We start from the raw sequence: 24,207 nt of genomic DNA, 5'->3' as shown, positions 1-24,207 counted from the left end.
CACCAACATCACACTCAATGGGCAAAAACTAAATACATTTCCCCTAAGAACAGGAAGAAGACAGGGATGCCTACTCTCAACACTCCTCTTTGACATAGTACTGGAAGTACTAGTCATTGAGATCAGACAAGAAGAAGAAATAAAAGACATCCAAATTGGAAAAGAAGTAAAACTGTTCTTATTCGCTGATGACATGATACTGTTCATAGAAAACCCCAAAGACTCCATCAATAAATTATTAGCCTTGAATTTGGCAATGTAGCAGGATACAAAATTAACACCCAGAAGTGTATGGCTTTTCTATTCACCAATAATGAACTCACAGAAAAAGAAAATTTAAAAAGCAATCTCATTTACCATTGCAACAACAACAAAAAATTAAGATACCTAGGAATAAACTTAAACAAGGAAACAAAGGACCTATACTCAGAAAATTTCAGGACACTAAAAAGAAAGAGATAGAGGAAGACATGAACAAATGGAAGAATATACCATGTACATGGATTGGTAGAATCAACATCATCAAAATGTCCATACTACCCAAAGCAATCTATAAACTCAATGCAATCCCCACTAAAATACCAACAGCATACTTCAAAGACCTAGAACAAATTGTCCAAAAATTCATATGGAATTAAAAAAAAAAAAGACCCCGAATAGCTACAGCAAACTTGACAAAGAAGAACAATGTTGGAGGGATCACAATACCAGATATCAAGCTATACTGCAAAGCCACTGTCCTCAAAACTTCCTGATACTGGCACAAGAACAGACGTATAGACCAGTGGAACAGAACAGAGAATGCAGAGATGGACATAAGCTACCCTGTTTTCCCGAAAATAAGACAGTGTCTTATATTAATTTTTGCTCCCAAAGATGCGCTAGGTCTTATTTTCAGGGGATGTCTTTTTTTTCCATGAAGAAGAATACTGTACACATTTATTGTTAAATGAAAATAAAGGAAATTTATTACCTGTATACGGTATGGTAGTACAGTAATTATCAACACAAACCAGATAAACTGTGAATCCTACAGTATTGCAAATGCACTGCGAGCAGGCTACCTTGACAAGAAGTACTCATTTAATTACAGTGCTATTGCTAAACATGAGAGATTTGGTCCACTGATTCTTAAAGAAATGGAGTCACAAGAAATTCACCAGGAAATTCAGGAATTGGATTGTTATGATGATGTTCCAGAAGATGATGACATGATTGTCATTAAATAAATGAGTAAATTTTTAATACTGTAGGATTCACAGTACATATATCTTGGAGCACTGACTTATTTTTTAAAAAATATTTTCTAAGTTGACAGATTATCACCAAAGAAATTTTTCAATCACCAAAAAATTGCTTAGGTACTCCTCCATGCCCAGAACTAATATTAAGAAGAAAAAAAAAAAAAAAAACGTACATGTACTCAGTGTTCAAAAAATACATTTCACTTTAGGGGAAGAGACATACAGGTGAACAGACTGTCACAATGCAGTAAGATAAATGTTCTGGTAGAACCACCAACATAGGAGACCATGGGAAAAAGGTAGGCGTATCCAGCATTGGGGAAATCAACAAAAATTCCTCTTGTGTCTTTCTCTCTAAATTCTCATACACTTCAGCAGGTCTTACACCTTCTCTTATCTTTCTCTTTCCCCCAAGGCATGCCTAGAACAAGGCTCTTGAATAGTGATGCCCCAATTAGAGCTGCTGGTCAATGGACTGAAGTCAGATTTGGCACAGTGTCCTATACCCTTCTGGTTCACTGGCTGAGCCCAACCCCACCTAGGGAGGACAATAAAGACCCATGTTCAGAGTCACACTGAATAGACAGCTCTGGACTCCATAGAACCCACTGCCTGCCTACTGTCTTTCAGGAGTCATGAAGTACCTATTACTCGCTCTTGCAATTTTTTTGCTCCTGGCCCAGTTGGTCTCAGGTAAATAGAATATTGGGGAAGAAGAAACACCAACTTAGGACAGGGTCCTGCACATGGAGTCCCTGTTTCCAAACTGGCTATGGGAGTAGGGGCAGGGCTACCACAGGAGCAGGGTTGAGGTTTGTCTTACTTCTTCAAAACACCACTAAGAGACCTCAAGGCTCTCACAATGTCCATAACTGGAGGTGAGGGAGAATAATTAGAAGCCAAGGACTGACATGATCATGACACTCCAAACTTCCCTGTGCTATCACTTAGGGCCAGTGCAGTCCAGCCCTGCCTGGCTTCACTTTATATGGTAACAATTCTAAAATATTACTTCTCCCAGGTTTTTGGTCTTACAGAGAACATTTCCAATTTGTTAAATTCTTGGATGTAATTAATAGAACCTTAAGTTGGAAAAGGAAAGAAAAATATTCTGAGTGAAGAGGTGGGGAAGTCAAGCCTCTTGGAAGTCCTGTGTCAGATTTCAGCTCTTCTTCTATAAGCATTCCTTCTTTTTAATTAATTCCATAGTTTATATTTACACAATTAAGACAGGAACACTGAAAGCATTTAAGAAATAAAAAAAATGGCCACCATTTCTTATAAAATGTTTACATTTTAAAAAAACGTGACCAACTGATAAACAAGTTATAATTTGCATTTTTAAACTTCAGAATATATAGGGGAAATTTCCCAAGTCTTTGAGTATTCCTTGAATATACAGTTTACAGTAGATGCTTATTATTTTGTCACATTTTCTGTATGAGTATTGACTTGAAGAGCTCCTTATTTGAATTGTTTTTTTACAGTGTGTCACATTTTTTGTACCAATAATAACTTGAACAGCCCCTTATTGTGTGTTATTTGGATTGTTTTTATCAGTGTGTTACTATTATAAATAACATTGTACAACTTTGTTAATATAACATTGTAAGATCCCCTGCTTATATTGGTAAATTTTAGAAGTTCCATTGGTTTGTCAAAAGGTTATTTAAAAAAAACAAAAATACTAGCATATAGTGTATAGCAAGTGATACTATTTTGTTCCTGTTTTCAAACTTTCTATTTCACATTTCTTGCAAATATTTTCTAATATATGGGTTACTTGTAAAAAATGTATTAATTTATTTGAGGCACAAAAATTGCATTTTCATGTGGCAAATATACTGGTATTTTGTATGTAGTCTTCCACTAACTTAAAAAGTTCTGCATGCTAACAGTTATTTCACCATGCTTACTGATTTCTTTGTTTTCTTTTTAAGTTTAAGTAGTTTATTTATAATTTTGCTTTCCTAGCTTCAATGAAAGCAAATTCATCAATATTTTAAAAATGTGTTTCTCTCCTTATCTCACTTTTCATTGAGAGAATTGCCACTTTTGACAATTCTCCTGAGTAAATAATAGCTTAAATAATTTGAATCAACTTCTGCTTACTAAAACTTCTTTCATAGGTTTTATTATTGTGCGGTGTGGGTTTTTTTTTTGTTGTTGTTGTTGTTTGTTTGTTTTACATTGGACACATTCTCATATTTTATATATGGCACACAATGAGAATCAATCTTTTTTGAGGTACAATTTCTTAATGGAAACTGCATAATATCTCTATAGCTGACTCTATGGATAGTACTGAATGTTCTCTAGAATTTGCAGAACTGTTCAAGAGAAAATTAATAACAATATGAGTGTTGCCTCAGAAAATGTATTAGATTTACTGCATCCTTGAAATTCTATGCATTTAGACTGCATGATTTCTCACTCTGTCTCTAGGACTTTAATGACATACATCATATACTTACATGGTGTCCCCTTTCTAAACCAAAGAACCTGAGAAAACCCCATAGTTTTTCTTTCTATATAAACATAAGCAATTCAGGATTATTCTGTAAGATTAACTAAGTCTAACCTAAGATCTTGAGACTTTAGAAAGGACATTTGGAAAGAAAAATGAATAAAATGCCAGTGGCCACAGAAGATCAGGAGAGAAAGGAGGGAACATTGATCTGTGGTTTCCATTCACATAGATCACTCCATGAAGAAAAACATTTGAATGTTGTTATCTTTATGGATATATTTGGGATTCTGAGAAAGAAGGGGACTAAAGTTCAGAGTAATTTGAAGCCTAAGGACCATTATGGAGAGCCCTTGCAGATACAAAAGAAGAAAAGGAGGAAATAGAGTAAGAAAAATCATGAAACAAAAAGTCAAGAAATCTTTCTATTCCTCAAAAGTATGAGTCTTCCCCTGCTCATGGCCTTTTTAAAGTTATTCTTTCTTCTTTAAACATTTTTCTAGATTGACATATAGTTAAAGATTTTTCATCCTTTATGTCTAGGCTTGAACATCATTTTCCTGAGAGATACTTTCCTCAATGACCCTCACATAGAATTCTGGTAATAGATGTTAGAGACCCATACATATACCTAGAAATCTATGTATGTAAACGTGTATATAAATATTAAGTATGCAAAATTTCATTTAATCTTCAGAGAGGATTAAGCACTTGACAATGGATAATAGTGTTGGTAATAGTATTGATAATAGTATTGGTAAAATAATAATGATTATTTTCTGCTATGTCACATTATTTTTTCAATCTGCTACATTTAACACAAATTGTAGTTACTCTGTTTATTCATTTACTTTTCTCTCTTCTTTCTCTCCTTCTCCAAAATAAGCTTTTCAGACCTTCTCTTTCTATGCATTATTTATTCCCATCATCTTGCAGCAGTCTTGACATATTAGGCACTCACTATATATTTGCTGGTGGAATGTAGAGGAATGAGTTAAGCAATGTAGAACAAGATGAAAAGAGTTTCAGCATCTCTTCAGGGCCTTCTCTGTGCTATATACCATGTGATGAGAGAATTTAGTATATATGTATATAATATGTACACATATATAGTCATATTATACAAAATCTCTCCCAAATGTATACCTCAATAATACATAGTTATAGGAATATATAACTAAGGAGTCATGGAGTACCTATTACTCGCTAGGTACTCCATGACTCCTTAGAGTCATATATTTAGCAAGGAATATAAAAGACAAATATATATATATTTTTAGCAAGGAATATAAAAGACAAATCCAGACATATATTTCAAATACAGTTTGTAGGACCTCAGAAACATGCAAAAACGTTTTTTAAATCTCACTAGGCACCAACAAAAGCCATGTGTGTTTCAATAACAGTGAAAAGCACTACAGTAATGATTTCAGAATTTTATATTTTAAAATTATAGTTTTTAAACTTCTGTTTAGATGTGTCTAAGTTATATATTTTTTAAATTGATTAAAGATTTTATATTCATAAGTAATCATATGTTACATATTTTTCCATTTAAAATGGAAAACAGACACCTGCAATTTGTTTATATGCAGAATTTTGGTTATAGAAAGGGTCTTACATATATAAAAAATTATATATATATATATAATATATATATATATATATATATATATATATATATAATCTCATTTAAAATCTCATTTAATCCTCAGAACAGGTCTTCATGACTAAGAAAACTCTAACAAAGCAACTGGTAAGGGACTTGAATAATCGGTGTTCAAAAAATTACTGTCATTTTTACCTATTATGATAGCTCTCTGACTTACATGATCTATATAATTCCTTTATACAGGTAGTTGGTATGTGAAAAAGTGTGCAAGCAAAGCTGGAAATTGCAGGAGCCGGTGCAGAAATGGAGAGTTGCAAATAAAACCTCAAACTGGGAAGTGCAGCAAGGAAAAAATTTGCTGTGTTCTGAATGGCAAACAGCTTAATCCTCTTCTCTGTGATAGTGAAGTAATGAATACAACTGCAGGTCCTACACCTATGTGGGGGAACATGACATCACTACAACCTGGGACATAGAGAACCCCATAAGGCACTACTGCTACACCTTGAGCATTCTACCCTCTGTCTCCTGAGATAGGATCCTTGGTTTATTAAAGCAAAGGGCTTTATTTCGGTGTCAGTCTTCTCACTACTTCTCACCTTCTCTCCTCTCACATGTTTGGAAGGGAATCACATCTCTGAAGCACCCGCAATTCCAAGATAGGGATGTAAATAAGATAGACACCAAGACCATGTGAGGGTTAGTCCAAAGGACACATTAAGGACAGATGGATAGGAACAATGTCAGAAGACAGTTCCCAGCCAACGGGTCCACAATCTGCCTGTAGCTCTGATTACCAAACTGTAAAGAGCATCAGGAACACCTGGAAGGATTGCTAAGATACAGGTTTTGGGCCTCACCACCAATTTCTGGTTCTGTGGTAGAGCCGGAGAATTAGCATTGCTCAGAAGTTCCAAGCAATGCTGATGTTCCTCATCTAGGGAACATATTGGAAAACAACAGGCCTAGAATATGGAATGACTGAAGGCCTCCCTCTAAAGGTTGAAAGCATTTCCTATGTATTTTTTTTCATGTGGTTAGTGAAACAAAAGCATTCCTGCAGAATGTTTAGTCATGTTCTTATTAGCTTCCCTATAACAACTTCAGAATGTCCATATTATGATCTCACTTCAGAGAAGAAGACACTTAAGGTATAAGCATTAGAACTGGAACAGATTTAATTGACTACTGAGAGCATTCTGTCACTATACCTTGATGTCCCGATTTCTGCTCTCCCTGGAAATCCTCAACCATAGATTTCAATCATAGGATGGAAGATCAAGATCTACATCGTGTGACCTAAAGATTGGGATAGACACTCACCTTAAGCCATAAGATTTTCCCCTTAAGAGCTCTTCCTGTACCAATAAGAGAATATGGCACATAATAGTTATCCATTTATGCCACAGGCCCACTTCCTTGATACCTGGATGGGGAGAATGGGAAACACAGTTGCCATCACTTCCTGGACACCTATGGCAGCCATGTATTTGTCAGTCTCAGTTTTCCTGCTTATGGAATGACAGAGTTGGGCCAAATGTCTTTCTCCGCACCTTTGTCATGCTAGTGTCCTTCTGATTCTGAAAATATGAGCTTAGCTCATGCCTCGTGGAGTCAATTCACTTTTGACCTCATTAGAGACCAAAGATATAATGCAGAGAAAACATTGGGAGAAAACATTGCTAAAAGGGTTATCTCCATTATAAACACAAGTCTGTGAGTGCCATCACAAAATCCTTTTCCTTCTTCACTTGATTACCAATTAGTAACATCCAGTTATTAATATGTCCGCGTGCATCTACCACCTCTAATATGTGCCATCATTCCATCTCCACTGCGACTGGAAAGACTCAGCTCTTATGACTTTTCCTGGGATTACTGCAGTAGCCTTCCCATTGATCACTGCATTCCTTCCACACACTTACACATTCATCCTCCAAACTGATAGCCAGTCACTGTCCTCATGCAAAGCTAATCATTGAACTCACCTCTGGCATCATTGCCAAACAACTGGCCTATAATATGGAATGATTGAAGGCCTCCTTCTAAAGGTTGAAAGCATCCTAGCCAATATTTCAGTACAGACTTCATTGCTCTTCACGTTCATACCCTACATGGCATTTCCAGTTTCATCTCCTATCATTCTCCCTCAGAACATCCTACACCTCATACTACACACTTACTCGTTATTGATTTGAACTCACTGGATTGCTTCTGGAAAATAAGATTTTGTACATATGCTTCTCTCTCTGCTTAAACCTGCTTCCCTTAACTCTTTATTCTCTTCTAGAAACATTGATAACAACATGTTTCTCCCAAAACAGAACTACCACCACGTCTAGTTCTCTACTATCATGACCTATCCAGAATTGTCATCATGTTTCAGCATGTTCTATATAGCTGCTTGTATGTCTTCTTCTCTACTTAGACTTTGAAACTGTAGTCAATGAAAATAACTTTTTCCATTTCTTTTTCTCCTATCATCCTCTAACTGGAGTCTATAGCAATACTTGAATAAATAAAATGGAAGCTTGAGGACCTAGAAAATTTGGGGATATTACTGAAATTTCAGCTTCAATTTTTCTAGTTCTAGATTTTCTCCAAAAGAATGGCTTATGACTCCTTCAAGAAACACATCAATGATCTACGTCATTATCTAGCAGAAGAGATGGGAGCAGTGGGTAGACCCAACCAGTAGGATATCACTACCTCTTATACTCATGGCTATCATTGTAGGTAGAACTCATGAATGCACACAGGAAGGTGGAAGGACAGAGTTGGTCACTTCAGCAGAGAAGAAGAGTAGAAAAGGTCATAAACTTTGAGTCAAATATATACGAGGTTATTCCAATCCCACCCTGTATTCAGTCTTAGACTGAGGACAATTGATTCCCCATCTTTAAGCCTAGCTTTCTGAACTAGGGGAATAAAGAAAATATCTACTCCCACTCAGGCTATTTTGAGGGTTGCTGGAGTAGTATCTTCAAATTTACTTACATCACAGGGACTTAGCTAGCAGGTTGCTGATACTTGGACAATGGGCACAAAGGTACCTTTCCCCAGGGCACTGCCCACTGGATCAAGGCTGCTGTGCAAGGTTATGGGTGATTAAAAGCCATGCTTCACCTGAGGGAAAGCTCATTACTATGCAGGGAAGAATGTGACAGAGATTAGGATAATAGGGTCTCTTTGAACAGTCAGGTGGAGTTTTAAAGGCTCCTGGTAGAACTCACTGTGCTTTCTCCTCACTAATCACCTGGATCACTACCTTGAAAACATCTTAAACCTGTGAGCACTGTCATTACTGATGAGGAATGTAATTTCAATGCTGAAGCCTGAAACTTAACCCTCCTGTCTTCTTGCCTCATATCCATTTCTTCTTCATCCCATGCTTGAAATTAGATGGAAAATAACCTTTCCCTGCTGTGAAATTGGTGGGACAATGGGGACCTTTACTGTATAAGAACCCATGATGGGCCAACCACATTGGTGAAACAGAAGCATTACATGGTAATTACAATAACATGGTTACAGCTGAGGAAACTGGAGCTACACATATTTAGGTTCTTCCTTTACTACTTTCACCTATTATGTGGTCTCTACCAAAATTTCTTCCTTGATAAGACAGATATCATCATATACCTACTTCCTAGGATAAGTTTAAAAATTAAAATAGGTGAGGATATGGGACATTACATAAAACTGGAACCCATAAAACTCTAAGGCATGTAGGTTTAGTGATGTATAGGTTATTACCACTTAAAATATAAAAAATGAAGTAAGGCCCATTGAGCATGAAGCACAGTGTCTGGCACCTATGAAATGCTCAGAAAAAAGGAAATTTTGCCCTTTGAGAAAGCAAGGATGGACCTGGAAAGTACTATGCTAAGTGAAATAAGCCAGTCAGAGAAAAACAAGAACCATATGATTTCACTTATATGTGGAACCTGAGGAACAAAATAAACTAACAAACAAAATAAAAACAGACTCATAGATACAAAGAACAGACCTACAACTGTCAGAGGGGAGGGGAGTTAAAGGGCTGGGTGAAAAGGTAAAGAGATTAAGCAAAGAAAAAAATACTCATAGGCACAGATAACAATATGGTAATTACCAGAGAGTGGGGGAGGAGTGAAAGAAAGTAAAGTGGGCATAAATGGTGATAGATGGAGATGTAATTTGGTTTGGTGAACACACAATACAGTGTACAGATGATATGTTGCAGAATTGTGCACCTAAAACATGTTTAATTTTGTTAGCCAGTGTCACCCCAATAAATTCAATAAAAAGGAAGAAATACAATAGATGGCAAGTGTTCTTACCACACACCCCCCAACAAACACACACACACACACACACACACACACACACACACGGTAACTATGCGAACTGATAGCTATGTTAATTCATTTAATTTTGGTAATCAAAACATCATTTTTATAACTAATATACTGCATATGCAATTTTAATTTACCAATCTAGCTAAATAAAACTGAAAAATTAAATATTCTGAACTAAATTATATTAGAGATATAACATAACAACTAAAAAGTTCTTAAAGGGAAATATATGTCATTTGATCCATACATTAGGAAAAGAAAAAATTTGAAAATACTGTATTATTAGAGGTTCAAATTAAAACAGTAGAGAACAGTTAGCACATCCAACTCAAATACACCAAATAAAATTAATAGTAGACATGAAAAGAAGAAATTCATAAAACACAAAACAGATATTTTTTCAATTACAATTGATATTCAATATCCTATCTAATAAAAGAGTAATATGCAAATTGACCATACCTCTGCTATACCCAAAAGTCACTCCCACCAGCCAATCAGAGCGAGAATGCAAATAAACCCAACCAAGATGGCTAGAGCCACAGAGAGCAGGAGGGAGGCTTAGGTTTCTCCAGCAACAGAGGAAGCCAAGCTTTCCTCCTGCCCTTGCTGGCCTAAGCCTCCACTCAAGGCTACAAAGTTTCAATTATAGAAGGTAAACAAATTCCAACAGAAATGGCTGCAGCCACAAAGCTAGCAGGAGATGGCTCCACTCCAGGCTACAAAGTTTCAATTGTAGAAGATGCATAAATCCCAGATACCATGGCCTCTGCTTGGGTCACCAGGGAGCATGGTTGGTCTGCAAACCACCACAGGCCCCTCGCCAAGGCTACCCCACACCCCAAGGGAACACCCAACCTGATCCAGGACATCCTTCAGAGAAAACCATCCAGACCCTACCCGAGCACCAGACCTCTATCCTATCTAATAAAATAGTAATATGCAGATTGACCATCACTACAACACAAGATGGCTGCCCCCATGTGGTCAAAGATCCTGCCCCCATGTGAACACAAGATGGCCACCACAAGATGGTCAGCAGGGGAGGGCAGTTGAGAGGGACCAGGCCTGGAAGGGAAGGCAGTTGTGGGCCATCAGGCAAGCAGGAGAGGGCAATTGGGAAGGACCAGGCCTGCAAGGGAGGGCAGTTAAGGGTGACCAGTCTGGCAGAGGAGGGAAGTTGGGGGTGACTGGGCCTGCAGTGAAGGGCAGTTGGGCAGGACCCAGACCTGCAGGGGAGGGCAGTTAGGGGTGACCAGGCCAGAAAAGGAGGGCAGTTAGGGGCAAACAGGCTAGCAGGGGAGTTAGGCATCAATCAGGCTGGCAGCAGAGTGGATAGGAGGTGATCAGGCTGGCAGGCAGAAGCAGTTAGGGGCAATCAGGAAGGCAGGCTGGTGAGCAGTTGGGAGCCAGCAGTCCTGGATTGTGAGAGGGGTCCCAGATTGGAGAGGGTACAGGCTGGGCTGAGGGACACCTTTCCCCTCCGTGCACGAATTTCATGCACCAGGCCTCTAGTTATTTTATATTAGTTTCAGGTGTAAAAAAAAAAATAGTGGCTATGTTAACAGATGGGGACCTGACTTAGAACAGGTCTGCCTTGAGCTGACTTATCGGGTGTGGGTTCTTGACTTTGTGTGGGAAAGGTTTCACAACATGAGTCCAGGTGATTTTGAGAGTACATTTCTTAAAGCTGGGGACAGGGAAACAAAGGGAGCTCTAAGGGTAGAAGAAGCAATAGGAGAGAGCCCAGGCAGGGCTGGCTACTGCGGCTCTCTACAATGTTATAGGAAAGAATGCTGGGCTGCATGAATTCAATGAGAAGTAAACGTCACAGTGAGAGAGTGAGCCAAGGTGGGACTGCTGTCAGCTCACTGGAAGCTCAGAGAAAAGGGAGCCTTGGAGACAGGCTCAGGGTTTGTTTTTTTTCCTGGGACTAGCTGCCCCTGCCCGCTGCCTCCCTGGTTGTAAGTCTCACGGGGACACTTAAGCGTTTAGGAGAAAAAAATAAGTTCATGACAGAGAAAAGGTATAGGTGTGCTCCAGAGAGCCTGTGCTGGGTTGTCTTCAGACTTTTATTTTTGTGGTAGGGGCCTGGAGCACAAAATTCGTGCACTGGGGGTAGGGTGGGGGTGTCCCTCAGCCCAGCCTGCCCCCTCTCATAAAGTGGGAGGAGCCTAAGCCACCGTCTGGCCTCCCTCTAAGGAAGGCGAACGAGCTGATCAGGAGACTCTCTCTCTCTCTCTCTTTCTCTCTCTCTTTCCTTACCTGAGGATATGTTTCCATTGATTTTTAGAGAGTGTGGGAGAGAGTGAAAGACATAGAGAAACATCAATACAGAAGGACACTTTGATTGGTTGACTACTGCATGAGCCCTGACCTGGGCCCTGGCCAGGGAGGAGCCTGCAACCTAGGTACATGCCCTTGATCAGTATTGAACCTGGACCCTGCAGTGGGCAGGCCGAGGCATTTTCCACTGAGCCAAACGAGCTAAGGCAGGATATGGAATTTCTTAGCCTGCTAGCAGTAGACCTTAGTTTTTTCCTCCACGAGTGTGGTAGAAAAACCTTAGAACACCTTTTGGCATTCTTATTCCCCAAGTTACCAACAACATTACCAGTGGCGTACAGGGAGCTTAGCCAATCAGCAGTCAGAAAAGGTGTTCCTCTGCAGCTCACGCACAGAGGCAGGACTGCTGGCAAGCCGAGGCTGGGGGTAGGGTGGGGGTGTCCCTCAGCCCAGCCTGGGCCTCTCAATGAATGAACATATTGAAGGACACACCTAGAAAACTAATAAATATTCTGTCAGGACCCTTTCCTGAGACCTCCTCTAGGGTTCCCACCCACACATCTAAATTAATAAAAGAGAAAGATGCAAATTGACCATATCTCTGCAATACCCACCAGCTAATCAGAAGTGAATATGCAAATTAACTCAACAAAGATGGCAGTTAATTTGACTACTGCATGAGCCCTGACCTGGGCCCTGGCCAGGGAGGAGCCTGCAGTCTCTGGGCCTGCTCAAGCTTCTGCTGTGGCTTGGGCAGGGCACCCCGGCTCCAATCAAGTCTGTGCCTTGGCTTGGGCAGGGCCCAGTGGGTCCACTCCAGCCATTCTCAAGCCTCAGTCACCCCCATAGGCCAGGAATGGTCAGGGGCATTCTGGGACCCTGGCCGCTCAGGGCCTACAGGCTTTGAGCAGCCGGGGTCCCAAGGATGCTCCCGGGACCCAGGCCACTGGACACCTGTGTGTGCAAATTAACCGCCATCTTTGTTGAGTTAATTTGCATATTCACTTCTGATTAGCTGGTGGGTATTGCAGAGATATGGTCAATTTGCATCTTTCTCTTTTATTAATTTAGATGTGTGGGTGGGAACCCTAGAGGAGGTCTCAGGAAAGGGTCCTGACAAAATATTTATTAGTTTTCTAGGTGTGTCCTTCAATATGTTCATTCATCAAAATTAGTGTATAGAGGGGGAAGGATCATTCTTTGGTTAGTTTCATCTTTGAAGAATGTCATTCTTGTGTGTGGTATAAGTTGGTGAACTAGTTTTATTTTTTTGCATGTACCTGTCCAATTTTCTCTACACCATTTCTTGAAGAGACTGTCCTTATTCCTTTGTATGCTCTTGCCTCCTTTGTCAAATATTAATTGACCATATTGACATGGGTCAATTTATAGGGTTTCTTTTCTGTTCCATTGATCTATATGCCAGTTCTTGTGCCAGTATTAAGCTGTTTTGATTACAATGGCTTTGTAGTATAACTTGATATCCGGTATTGTGATCTCTCTAACTTTGTTCTTCTTTTTCAAAATTGCTGAGGCTATTAGGGTCTTTTTTTGTTCCATATAAATTTTTGGAATATTTGTTCTAGAACTGTGAGATATGCTATTGTTATTCAAATAGGGGTTGCATTGAATTCATAAATTGCTTTGGGTAGTATGACTATTTAAATGATATTAATTCTTGCAATCCATGAACACAGTATATGCTTCCACTTGTTTGTGTCTTCCTCTATTTCCTTTTTCAATGTCCTACAGTTTTCAGAGTACAAGTCTTTAACCTCCTTGATTAAGTTTTTCCAAGATAGCTTAGGTGTTATTTTTGTTGTTGTTGCAATGGTACATGGGATTTTATTTTTTTATTCTCTTTCTCAGAGTTCATTATAGGTCTATAAAAATGGTGTTGATTTCTGGATATTAATTTTGTATCCAGCTAATTTGCTGAATTAATTTACTAAACCTAGCAATTCCTTTCTGGAGTCTTCAGAGTTTTCTATGTTACAATATCATGTCATCTGTGAATAATGACAGTTTTACTTCCTCCTTTCCAATTTGGATGCATTTTATTTTTTATGATGGTTATGGCTAGGACTTCCAGAACTATGTTGAATGAGAGTGGTGAAAGTAGACATCCTGTCTTGTTCCTGATCTTAAGGGAGGTGCTTTAGGTTTCTGCCCATTGAGAATGATGTTGACTGTAGGTTTCTCAAGTATGGTCTTTTTCATGATGAGATATGGCTGTATTATCCCTCTATTCCCACTTTGCTGAGAGTTTTTATCATAAATGGATCCTGGATTTTGTTTAATGCATTTTCTACATTTATTGATATGATCATGTGATTTTTATCTTTATTTTGTTTATGTGATATATCATCACATTTATTAAATGGCAAATATTGTACTAGCCTTGCATCCCTGGAACAAATCCCATTTGATTATGGTGTATGGCCTTTCTAATGTGTTGCTGTATCCAACATTCTAATATTTTGTTGAGGATTTTAGACATCTGTGTTCATCAGGGATACTAGCATGTAATCTTTCTTTGTAGTGTCTTTGGAATCTGTTTTTGTAATTAGGCTAACACCGGCCTCATGAAAAGAGTTTGGAAGTCCTCCCTCCTCTGAAATTTTTTGGAATACTTTGAGGAGAATAGGTGTTAGTTCTTTGAATGTTGCAACTCTTCTATGAGGCCATCTGGTCCTAACTTGTTGTTTGCTGGGAATTTGTTCTTATTATTCTTTCTGCTTTAATTTCATTAGTTGTTACCAGCCTATTCAGGTTTTCTAATTCTTTCTGATTGAGTTTTGGAAGCTTATAGGATGTTTCTAAAAATGTGTCCATGTCGCCCAGGTTATCCAGGTATGTAGTTGTTTAAAGTATGTTCTTATAATCCTATGTATTTCTGTGATGTCAGTTGTTAATTCATCTCTTAAAATAATAATAATAATACACACACACACACACACACACTAAGGGCCCGGTGCATGAAATTTGTGCACTGGGGAGAGGTCCCTCAGGCCTGCCTGCCCCCTCTCACATACTGGGAGCCCTCGGGGGATGTCCTACAGATGGCTTAAGCCCGCTTCCCATTGGGAGCAGACCTAAGCCACCAGTCTGGCCTCCCTTTGCTTGAGATGACCAGGCTGATCAGGAGAAGGCGCCAGCCCTATTACCCCACTGCTAAAGCCACTGCCAATCACCACAGCTGCCAAGGTATTTTCATAAACTTGGACTCCAGTCCTTCACCATGAAATAATGATGACTTTAAGTATTTTCAAGATGTGTCTTTCATAGGATATGACATTTCTTTTTCTTTAAAAATATATATATATATTTTATCAACTTTTTACAGAGGATGGGAGAGGGATAGAGAGTTAGAAACATCGATGAGAGAGAAACATCCATCAGCTGCCTCCTGCACACTCCCTACTGGGGATGTGCCTGCAACCAAGGTACATGCCCTTGACCGGAATCAAACCTGGGACCCTTGAGTTTGCAGGCTGATTATCTAATGAGTCAAACCAGTTAGGGCAGATATGGCATTTCTTTCTTTATTTTTCTTTTTATCCTCACCTGGATGTGTTTCCATTGATATTTTCCCCTTCCCCCTCCAATCCCAAGCTCAGCCCCTTTCCAAGCCAAAAGCCTCTGCCCCAGGCTTTATGGTTGGGAAGAGGTTCCTCCACCCCCAGCACCTCCGATCGCAGGCTCGGCCCCAGGTTTAGGCTTGGAAAGGGGCTCCCCATCCGCATCTCCCATCGCAGGCTTGGCTCCTTCTAAAGCCTAGGATCAGAGGTGCCGGCTAAAGCCTCCACCCCAGGTTTAGGCTTGGGAAGGGGTCTTCACTCGCCCCCCACCACCACCCCACTTGGAACCTCCGATCCCAGGCTCAGCCCCTTCCCAAGCCTAAAGCCTCTGCCTGATGAGTTCCCTCCCGCTACCCCACCTCTACCCCCCCCCCCCCACACCTCTCCCGCTGCAGCGGGCAGGGTGGGGCGGGTGGACAGGCGGGCGGGGACCACCACCTCCACCGTCTTTGAGGCTGTGCCTGTTGCCACCACCTCTGGGGCCACACGCATGCCTCTGCTGTGTGCCCCGCCCTTCTGCCTCCCACCTCTGCGGCCTCCTCCATGGCCACGTGCACTGCTGCTGTGCGCCTCGCCCTGCCCACCCGACCCACTGCCTCCCGCCTCCGCCTGGGCAGCAGCACTCGCTGCCAGTGCTTTCCCTCCAGCAGCCACAGCCGCCTTGCTTTCCACTTTGCCTCCCTCTTCCTTCTATGCTGTCTTCAGTCTTCACTCCCTCTGCATATGCAAATTAACCGCCATCTTTGTTAGGTTGATTTGCATAGTCACTCTGATTGGGTGGTGGGCGTGGCTGATGCGCATGGCTTGTGTAGCAGAGTGATGATTAATTTGCATATTACTCCATTAGGATGGATAGATAGATATTTCAGAAAGGAAGGGAGAGAGATAGAGAGATAGAAACATCAATGATGAGAATCATTGATTGGCTGACTACTGCACATCCCCTGCTTAGGGGTTGGGGTCAAGCCTACAACCCAGGCATATGCCTTAGCCAGAATCAAACCTGGGACCATTTAGTCCATAGGCCAACACTATCGCTTCACATGTGTCAAACACAAGGCCCGAGGGCCAAATCCAGCCCGCCAGGCCTTGCAATGTGGCCCGCACCGCGCTGTCATCACTGCACTCCGCTGTGAGTTTATGACATTGTCAGTTTATGACTGTTCAGTAAACCATTCGGCCCGCGATTTAGGCTGGATTTTAGATTTTGGCCCCTTCTCTGATTGAGTTCGACACCCCTACACTAAGCCAAACCGGCGAGGGCATTACTTCACCTCTTTTATTTCTGAGTTTATTTATTTGGGTCCACTCTCTTTGTTCCTTGATAAGTCTGGCTAAAGGTTCATCACTCTTCTTTATCTTTTTAAAGAACCAACTTTTGCTTTCTTAATTTTTTTTTTCTTTTTGTCATCTCTGTCATTTATTTTCACTCTGATCTTTATTATCTCCTTCCTTTAACTTACTCTTAGGCTTGGAAAGGGGCTCCCTTTCCAAGGAGCTTTTCTTGTTCTCTTTCTAATTGTTTCAGTTGTAGGGTTAGATTGTTTATTTGAGCTTTTCCTTGTTTCTTGGGGTAGGTCTGCAATGCTATAAACTTCCTCAGGACTGCTTTTGCTGTGTCCCAAAGATTTAGGGTTGTTGTGTTAATTTTCCTTTGTCTGGAGGAAGTTTTTATTTCTTCCTTGATCTCATTGGTAATCCTTTAATAATATGCTACTAGCCTTGATGTGTTTGAATGTTTTTGAGTATTTTATAATGTAGTTGATTTAGAGTTTCATGCCATTATGATCCAAGAAGATGCCTGATATGATTTCAATCTTCTTGAATTTGTTAAAACTTATTTTGTGGAGAAATCAGGAGAAACCAAGATGGTCGCAAAGGTAAACAACTAATCTGCCGCCTTGCACAACAATTTCAAAACTACAACCAAAAGACAAAACGTCTATCACCCAAAATCACGGGAAAGTTGGCTGAAAGGAGCACAAGCGCTGAAAGGCTGAAACGCTGAGGTACGGAGGCATGCGGATCAGGCTGATGGCAGGTGATTGGGCATACAGCTGTTTTCAACCTGAAGGGAAACAAGCTCCCAATCACTTTGAAATCCAATTTCTGGGGTCACGTGGGGGACCCAGATGACTACAGGAAGAAGCTGGTCTGTGGGCCATCGGGTCCAAAAGTGAGGGTGACTTTTTTGCAGAGGTGCACGCAACAATCATTGTTTTCTATGCTGGAGCTCAGGGTCTTGGGGACTTGGAAACGTAAAAAGGCAGAGAGGGCTGATGGCAGCCATCGCTGTTTGCCACGCCCCAGGCTAGTGACGCCCTGATGCCCCGCCCTGAGTCCCTGTCCCCGCACATTCTACAACGGACCCTCCCTTCCCCCCAGGATCCACACAGCAGCTTTTGCATATAAATAGCCTGCCCTATCGCAGCTTTAGGAAACAAACAGCAGCTTCAGTCAGACAGCCCCAAAACCTCCAAACCCCAAGCAAAGAGGAGAAAACTGTAGTTCTTGCTGTAGCTCCTGCTGGGTGGCCTCAGACAGTAGCTGACCTGCACCCCAATAGAGATCCAGAAACTAGTGTATCTAGTGGCTGGTGTGGGATGACACCAGATTTCAACTACTCTCATAAAGGACACATTTAAGAGGCAGACTCAGTGAGCATCAAAGCCCCACTGGAACAAGTCCTGCCCCATAAACGTGTCTCCAGCCCAGCAATTTTTCCATTATAGACACAGCGGGTCCTCACAGCCAATTGGCCTGGAGGTCAATTACTCCCAGTGACACCAACAACAATCAAGACTTAATTACAACAAGGCTGTGCACATAGTCTACAAAGGGGTGCACCAAGAGTGTCCATCTCAGGTAACTGGGGAGGCTGACCCATTGAACCATATAGGACACCTAGCACACAAAGCTACCCTACCAACTCAGGGAAGCAGCGAAAATGAGGAGACAGAGAAACAGATCACAAATGAAAGAAATGGAGGAGAACAAACAACTGGACATAGAGTTCAAAATCACGGTTATAAGGTTTTTCAAGAATTTCCTAGAAAAGGCTGATAAATTTAACGAGACCCTCAGGATATGAAAAAGGACCAACTATAAAGTAAACATACACTGACTGAAATAAAAAATATTATACAGAGACCCAACAGCAGACTAGAGGAACGCAAGAATCAAGTCAAAGATTTGGGATACAAAGAGGTAAAGAACACTCTTCTGGAGAAGCAAGAAGAGAAGAGAATCCAGAAAGTTGAAGATAGTGTAAGAAGCCTCTGGGACAACTTCAAACATACCAACATCTGAATTATGGGGGTCCCAGAAGAAGAGAGAGAGCAAGACAATGAAAACCTATTTGAAGAAATAATGACAGAAAACTTCCCCCACCTGGTGAAAGAAATAGACTTACAAGTCCAGGAAGTGCACAGAACCCCAAACAAAAGGAATCCAAAGAGGACCACACCAAGACACATCATAATTAAAATGCCAAGGGCAGCCGAAACAGGTTTGGCTCAGTGGATAGAGCGTCAGCCTGCAAACTGAAAGGTCCTAGGTTCGATTCCAGTCAAGGGCATATACCTTGGTTGTGGGCACATCCCCAGTAGGGGATGTGCAGGAAGCATCTGATCGATGATTCTCTCATCGATGCTCCCAACTCTCTATTCCTCTCTCTTCCTCTCTGTAAAAAATCAATAAAATATATAATTTTTTAAAACATACCAAGGGCAAAAGACAAACAGGGAACCTTACAAGCAGCAAGAGAAAAACAAGGGAGCACCCATACGATTATCAGCTCATTTCTCAACAGAAACTATACAGGCCAGAAGGGAGTGGCAATATTCAAAGTGATGAATAGCAAGAACCTACAACCAAAGTTATTCAGAATTGAAGGGCAGATAAAGAGCTTCACAGATCAGAAAAAGCTAAAGGAGTTCACCACAAAACCAGTGTTATATGAAATGCTAAAAGGTGTTCTTTAAAAAGAGGGAAAAGAAGAAAAAAGTAAAGATAAAAATTATGAACAACAAACAGTACATATTTATCAACAAGTGAATCTAAAAGTCAAGTGAATTAACAATCTGAGGAACAGGATAAACTGGTGAATGTAATAGAATCAAGGGCATAAAATGGGAGGGGATTGATAATTCTCAGGGGGCAGGGGGTGTCTGAGTGGGGGGTACAAGAAGAAAATGGACAAAAATCATATACCTATGGATGAGGACAGCAGGGGGAGGGGGGAAAGGGCAGAGGGTGGGGTGGGGACCAGGTGGAGGGGAGCTAAGGGGAGGAGGGGGAGGAGAAATAATTGTAATAATCTGAATAATATTTATTAAATTAAAACAAACAAACAAAAACTTACTTTGTGGCCCTATCCGGTTTGACTCTGTGGATAGAGTGTCAGCCTAAGGACTGAAGGGTCCCAGGTTCAATTCTGGTAAAAAGGCATGTACTTTGGTTGCGGGCACATCCCCAATAGCAGGTGTGCAGGAGGCAGCTGATCGATGTTTCTCTCTCATCTGATGTTTCTAACTCTCTATAACTTTCCCTTCCGCTCTGTAAAAAAAAAAAAAAATTAAAATATAGATTTTTTTAAAAAAACTTATTTTGTGTCCAAGCATGTCAAAACTTTCTTTCAAAAATGTTTCATGTGCACTTGAGAAGAATGTATATTCTGATGCTTTGGGATGAAATGTTCTGTAAATATCCATTAAATCCATGTGATCTAGAGTGCATTTGAGGTCACTGTTTCTTTGTTGATTTTTTTTATCTGGAAGATCTATCCAGTGAGCCTGTAGGGGCTGTTAAAGTCCCCTACTATGGGAAGGTGGGGATAAAAGGGAGAGAACAACCAAAGGACTGATGTGCACACATATGAGCCTAACCGATGGTCAAAGACAATAGTGGGGTGGGAGCATGAGTGGGGGGGATTGAAATGGGGAGTTGAGGACAAATATATGATACCTTAATCAATAAAGAAATTTTTTTTTAAAAAAGTCCCATGCTATGATTGTTGTGCTATCAATCTCTCCCTTAAATTCCACCAAGGTTTTTTTAATATATATTAGGGGCTCCTATCTTGGGTATGTACATGTTAGGAGGATTATATAATCCCATTGGATTGTTCTCTTTAGTATTATGTAATGACCTTCTTTGTCTCTTAGTATGTCCTTTATTTTGAAGTCTATTTCATCAATTATGAATATTGTTTCCCCAGCTTTTTCTTTGTTTCCATTTTCATGGACTACTTTTTCCAGCCCTTCACTTACAGTCTATGTGAATCTTTTCTTCTGAGGTGGGTCTCCTGTAGACAGCATATATGGGTCATGTTTTCTTATCCAGTGAACTATCCTGTATCTTTTGATTGAGCATTTAGTCTATTTACATTTAAGGTTATTATGAACCAGTACTTATTTATTGCCTTTTTTTTTTTTTTCCTTTATACCTGTGTTCATCTCTCTCTCTGGATTTCTTCTTCTTCAAGTAGTACTTTTAACATTTCTTGCAATATTAGTTTGGTAATAATGTACTCCTTTAGCCTTTTTCACACCAGAAGCCCTATTTTCACCTTCAATTTTAAATGATAATCTTCTTAGATAGAGTAGTCTAGAATTCAGGTCATTACTTGTCATTACTTTGAATCCTTCATGAAAATCGCTTCTGGCCTGAAATGTTTCTGATAACAAACCAGCTGACAGTCTAATGGGAACTTCCTTGTAGGTAACTTTCTTTCTCTCTCTCTCTCTCTCTCTCTCTCTCTCTCTCTCTCTCTCTCCCCCCCCCCACCTCCCTCTCCCCCTCCCTCCTTCCCTCCCTCCCTCCCTTTAAGATTCTCTTTTTTTTTTTTCATTAATGTTGCCATTTTAATTATGTTGTATCTTTGGGTTCATCTTGATTGGGGTTCAGTGCTTCCTGAACTTGTCACTTTTCCCTTCATCAGGTTAGGAAAGATTTTGTCATTACTTCTTTAACAGTTCTCTATTTTTTACTCACTTTCTTCTCCTTCTGGTACCCCATATGATGCAAATGTTATTTCATGTTATCCCCAAAATCCCCTAAACTAACCTCTGCTTTTTAATTCTTTTTTCTTTTTGATGCTCTAATTGGGTGTTTTTTTCTATCTTATCTTCCAAATCACTGATTTGATTCTCTGCTAAATTAAATCTACTTTTTATTCCTTCCAGTATATTCTTTTATACTCTTTATTAAATTAAATTTTTACTGTTGAAAATATTATATAGGTTTCACATCCTCCCACCCCCATTTAACACTTTTGCCCCACCCCTCACCCCTAGAGGCTCAAGACCCTATTTTCTGTGTCCTTGGGTTATGCGGTTATGCATATATATATATATATATATATATATATATATATACACACACAAGTTCTTTGTTTGATCCCTTCCCACCCACCATCCCTTCCCCGCCTTTCCTCTGAGATCCCATAATCTATTCTATGCTTCTATGTCGTCTCTGGATCTAATATGCTCACCAAATAATATTGTTCATTAGGTTCCATATATGAGTGAGATCATATGATACTTGTCTTTCTCTGATTCCTCCCAGTGTATTCTTAATGTCAGATATGGTATTCTTTTTTTCCAACTGGTTCTGGTTCACGATTTCTATTTCATTTTTTTATGTTGTTGCAATTTCCACTAAGTTACTTTGAACATCCTTATACCATTACTTTGAACTCTATCTCTCAAAAATTGACTGCCTCCATTTCATTCAGATCTTTTTCTAGAGCTTTCTCCTTTTCCTTCATTTGAGGGTTGCCTCTTTGTCTCCCTATTTTTGCTGTCCCTCTGTGTCTGTTTCTACATATTAGAATTGCTATGCCTCCCAGTCTTCGTAGAGTAACCTTATGTAGTAAGTGTCCCGTGGGACCCACAGGTGCAGTCTCTTTGATCTCCTGAGCTGGATGCTCTAGAAATGCCCGCTGTGTGAGTTATTTGGGATCTCCTAGTATAACTGGGTCTTGACTGTTATTGTCCTGTTTGTGGGTGGGATCACCCCACAACCCACATTGTCTGGCTGGGAGGAACAATCCTGACCATGTCATACATGTTGTTGTGCAGGAGCAGTCTTGAGGTGGTTTCTGTCCTTCCTTGTCAAAAGGTTCCTATTCATTTAGTCTTCAGGTGGTAATTCAGGGTGAATGTTCCCCAATGTAGTTGTATATCCAGTTTGGAAGAGGTGCAAGAAAGATCCACCTACTCCACTACCATCTGGTAGCTCAGAAGTTCACACAGATCCATGGTTCCAGGCCCAGCTAACACCAGTAACTCTTGTTACTTCCCCCACTCCCCTAAAGACATCTTTGTACATATATCTTGGAGCATTGACTTATTTCTTTTAAAGTATTTTCTAAGTTGACAGATTATCACCAAGGAAATTTTTCAATCACCAAAAAATTGCTTAGGTACTCCTCCATGCCCAGAACTAATATTAAAAAAAAAACGTACATGTAGTCAATGTTCAAAAAATACATTTCACTTTAGGGGGAGAGACATACAGGTGAACAGACTGTCACAATGCAGTAAGATAAATACTCTGGTAGAACCACCAACATGGGAGACCATGGGAAAAAGGTAGACGTATCCAGCATTGGGGAAATCAACAAAAATTCCTCTTGTGTCTTTCTCTCTAAATTGTCATACACTTCAGCAGGTCTTACACCTTCTCTTATCTTTCTCTTTCCCCCAAGGCATGCCTAGAACAAGGCTCTTGAATAGTGATGCCCCAATTAGAGCTGCTGGCCAATGGACTGAAGTCAGGTTTGGCACAGTGTCCTATACCCTTCTGGTTCACTGGCTGAGCCCAACCCCACCTAGGGAGGACAATAAAGACCCATGTTCAGAGTCACACTGAATAGACAGCTCTGGACTCCATAGAACCCACTGCCTGCCTACTGTCTTTCAGGAGTCATGAAGTACCTATTACTCGCTCTTGCAATTTTTTTGCTCCTGGCCCAGTTGGTCTCAGGTAAATAAAATATTGGGGAAGAAGAAACACCAACTTAGGACAGGGTCCTACACATGGAGTCCCTGTTTCCAAACTGGCTATGGGAGTAGGGGCAGGGCTACCACAGGAGCGGGGCTGAGGTTTGCCTTACTTCTTCAAAACACCACTAAGAGACCTCAAAGCTCTCACAATGTCCATAACTGGAGGTGAGGGAGAATAATTAGAAGCCAAGGACTGACATGATCATGACACCCCAAACTTCCCTGTGCTATCACTTAGGGCCAGTGCAGTCCAGCCCTGCCTGGCTTCACTTTATATGGTAACAATTCTAAAATATTACTTCTCCCAGGTTTTTGGTCTTACAGAGAACATTTCCCATTTGTTAAATTCTTGGATGTAATTAATAGAACCTTAAGTTGGAAAAGGAAAGAAGAATATCCTCAGTGAAGAGGTGTGAATCAAGCCTCCTGGAAGTCTTGTGTCAGATTTCAGCTCTGCTTCTATAAGCATTTCTTCTTTTTAATTAATTCCATAGTTTATATTTGCACAATTAAGACAGGAACACTGAAAGCATTTAAGAAATAAAAAAAAATTGGCCACCATTTCTTGTAAAATGCTTACATTTTAAAAAGTGTGACAAACTGATGAACAAGTTATAATCTGCATTTTTAAACTTAAGAATATATAGGGGAAATTTCCCAAGTCTTTG

At 40.3% G+C, this 24,207-nt stretch overlaps 1 long non-coding RNA gene across 1 annotated transcript in view; it reads right to left on the bottom strand.

The window, feature by feature from the left end:
• Positions 1 to 24,207, bottom strand: part of LOC311624561 — a 90,600-nt gene that overhangs the window by 54,270 nt on the left and 12,123 nt on the right. Inside the window, exon 3 of the long non-coding RNA XR_014795338.1 lies at positions 6,647 to 6,749. This is a non-coding gene — a long non-coding RNA (uncharacterized lncRNA). The remainder of the gene's footprint in view (positions 1 to 6,646; positions 6,750 to 24,207) is intronic.

This window comes from Pipistrellus hanaki (genome assembly GCF_964339955.1).
Source record: "Pipistrellus hanaki genome assembly, chromosome: 6".
In the NCBI taxonomy this organism is placed as follows: domain Eukaryota; kingdom Metazoa; phylum Chordata; class Mammalia; order Chiroptera; family Vespertilionidae; genus Pipistrellus; species Pipistrellus hanaki.
Note: the sequence above shows the minus strand (reverse complement) of the source record. Positions and strands in the feature narration are given on the sequence as shown.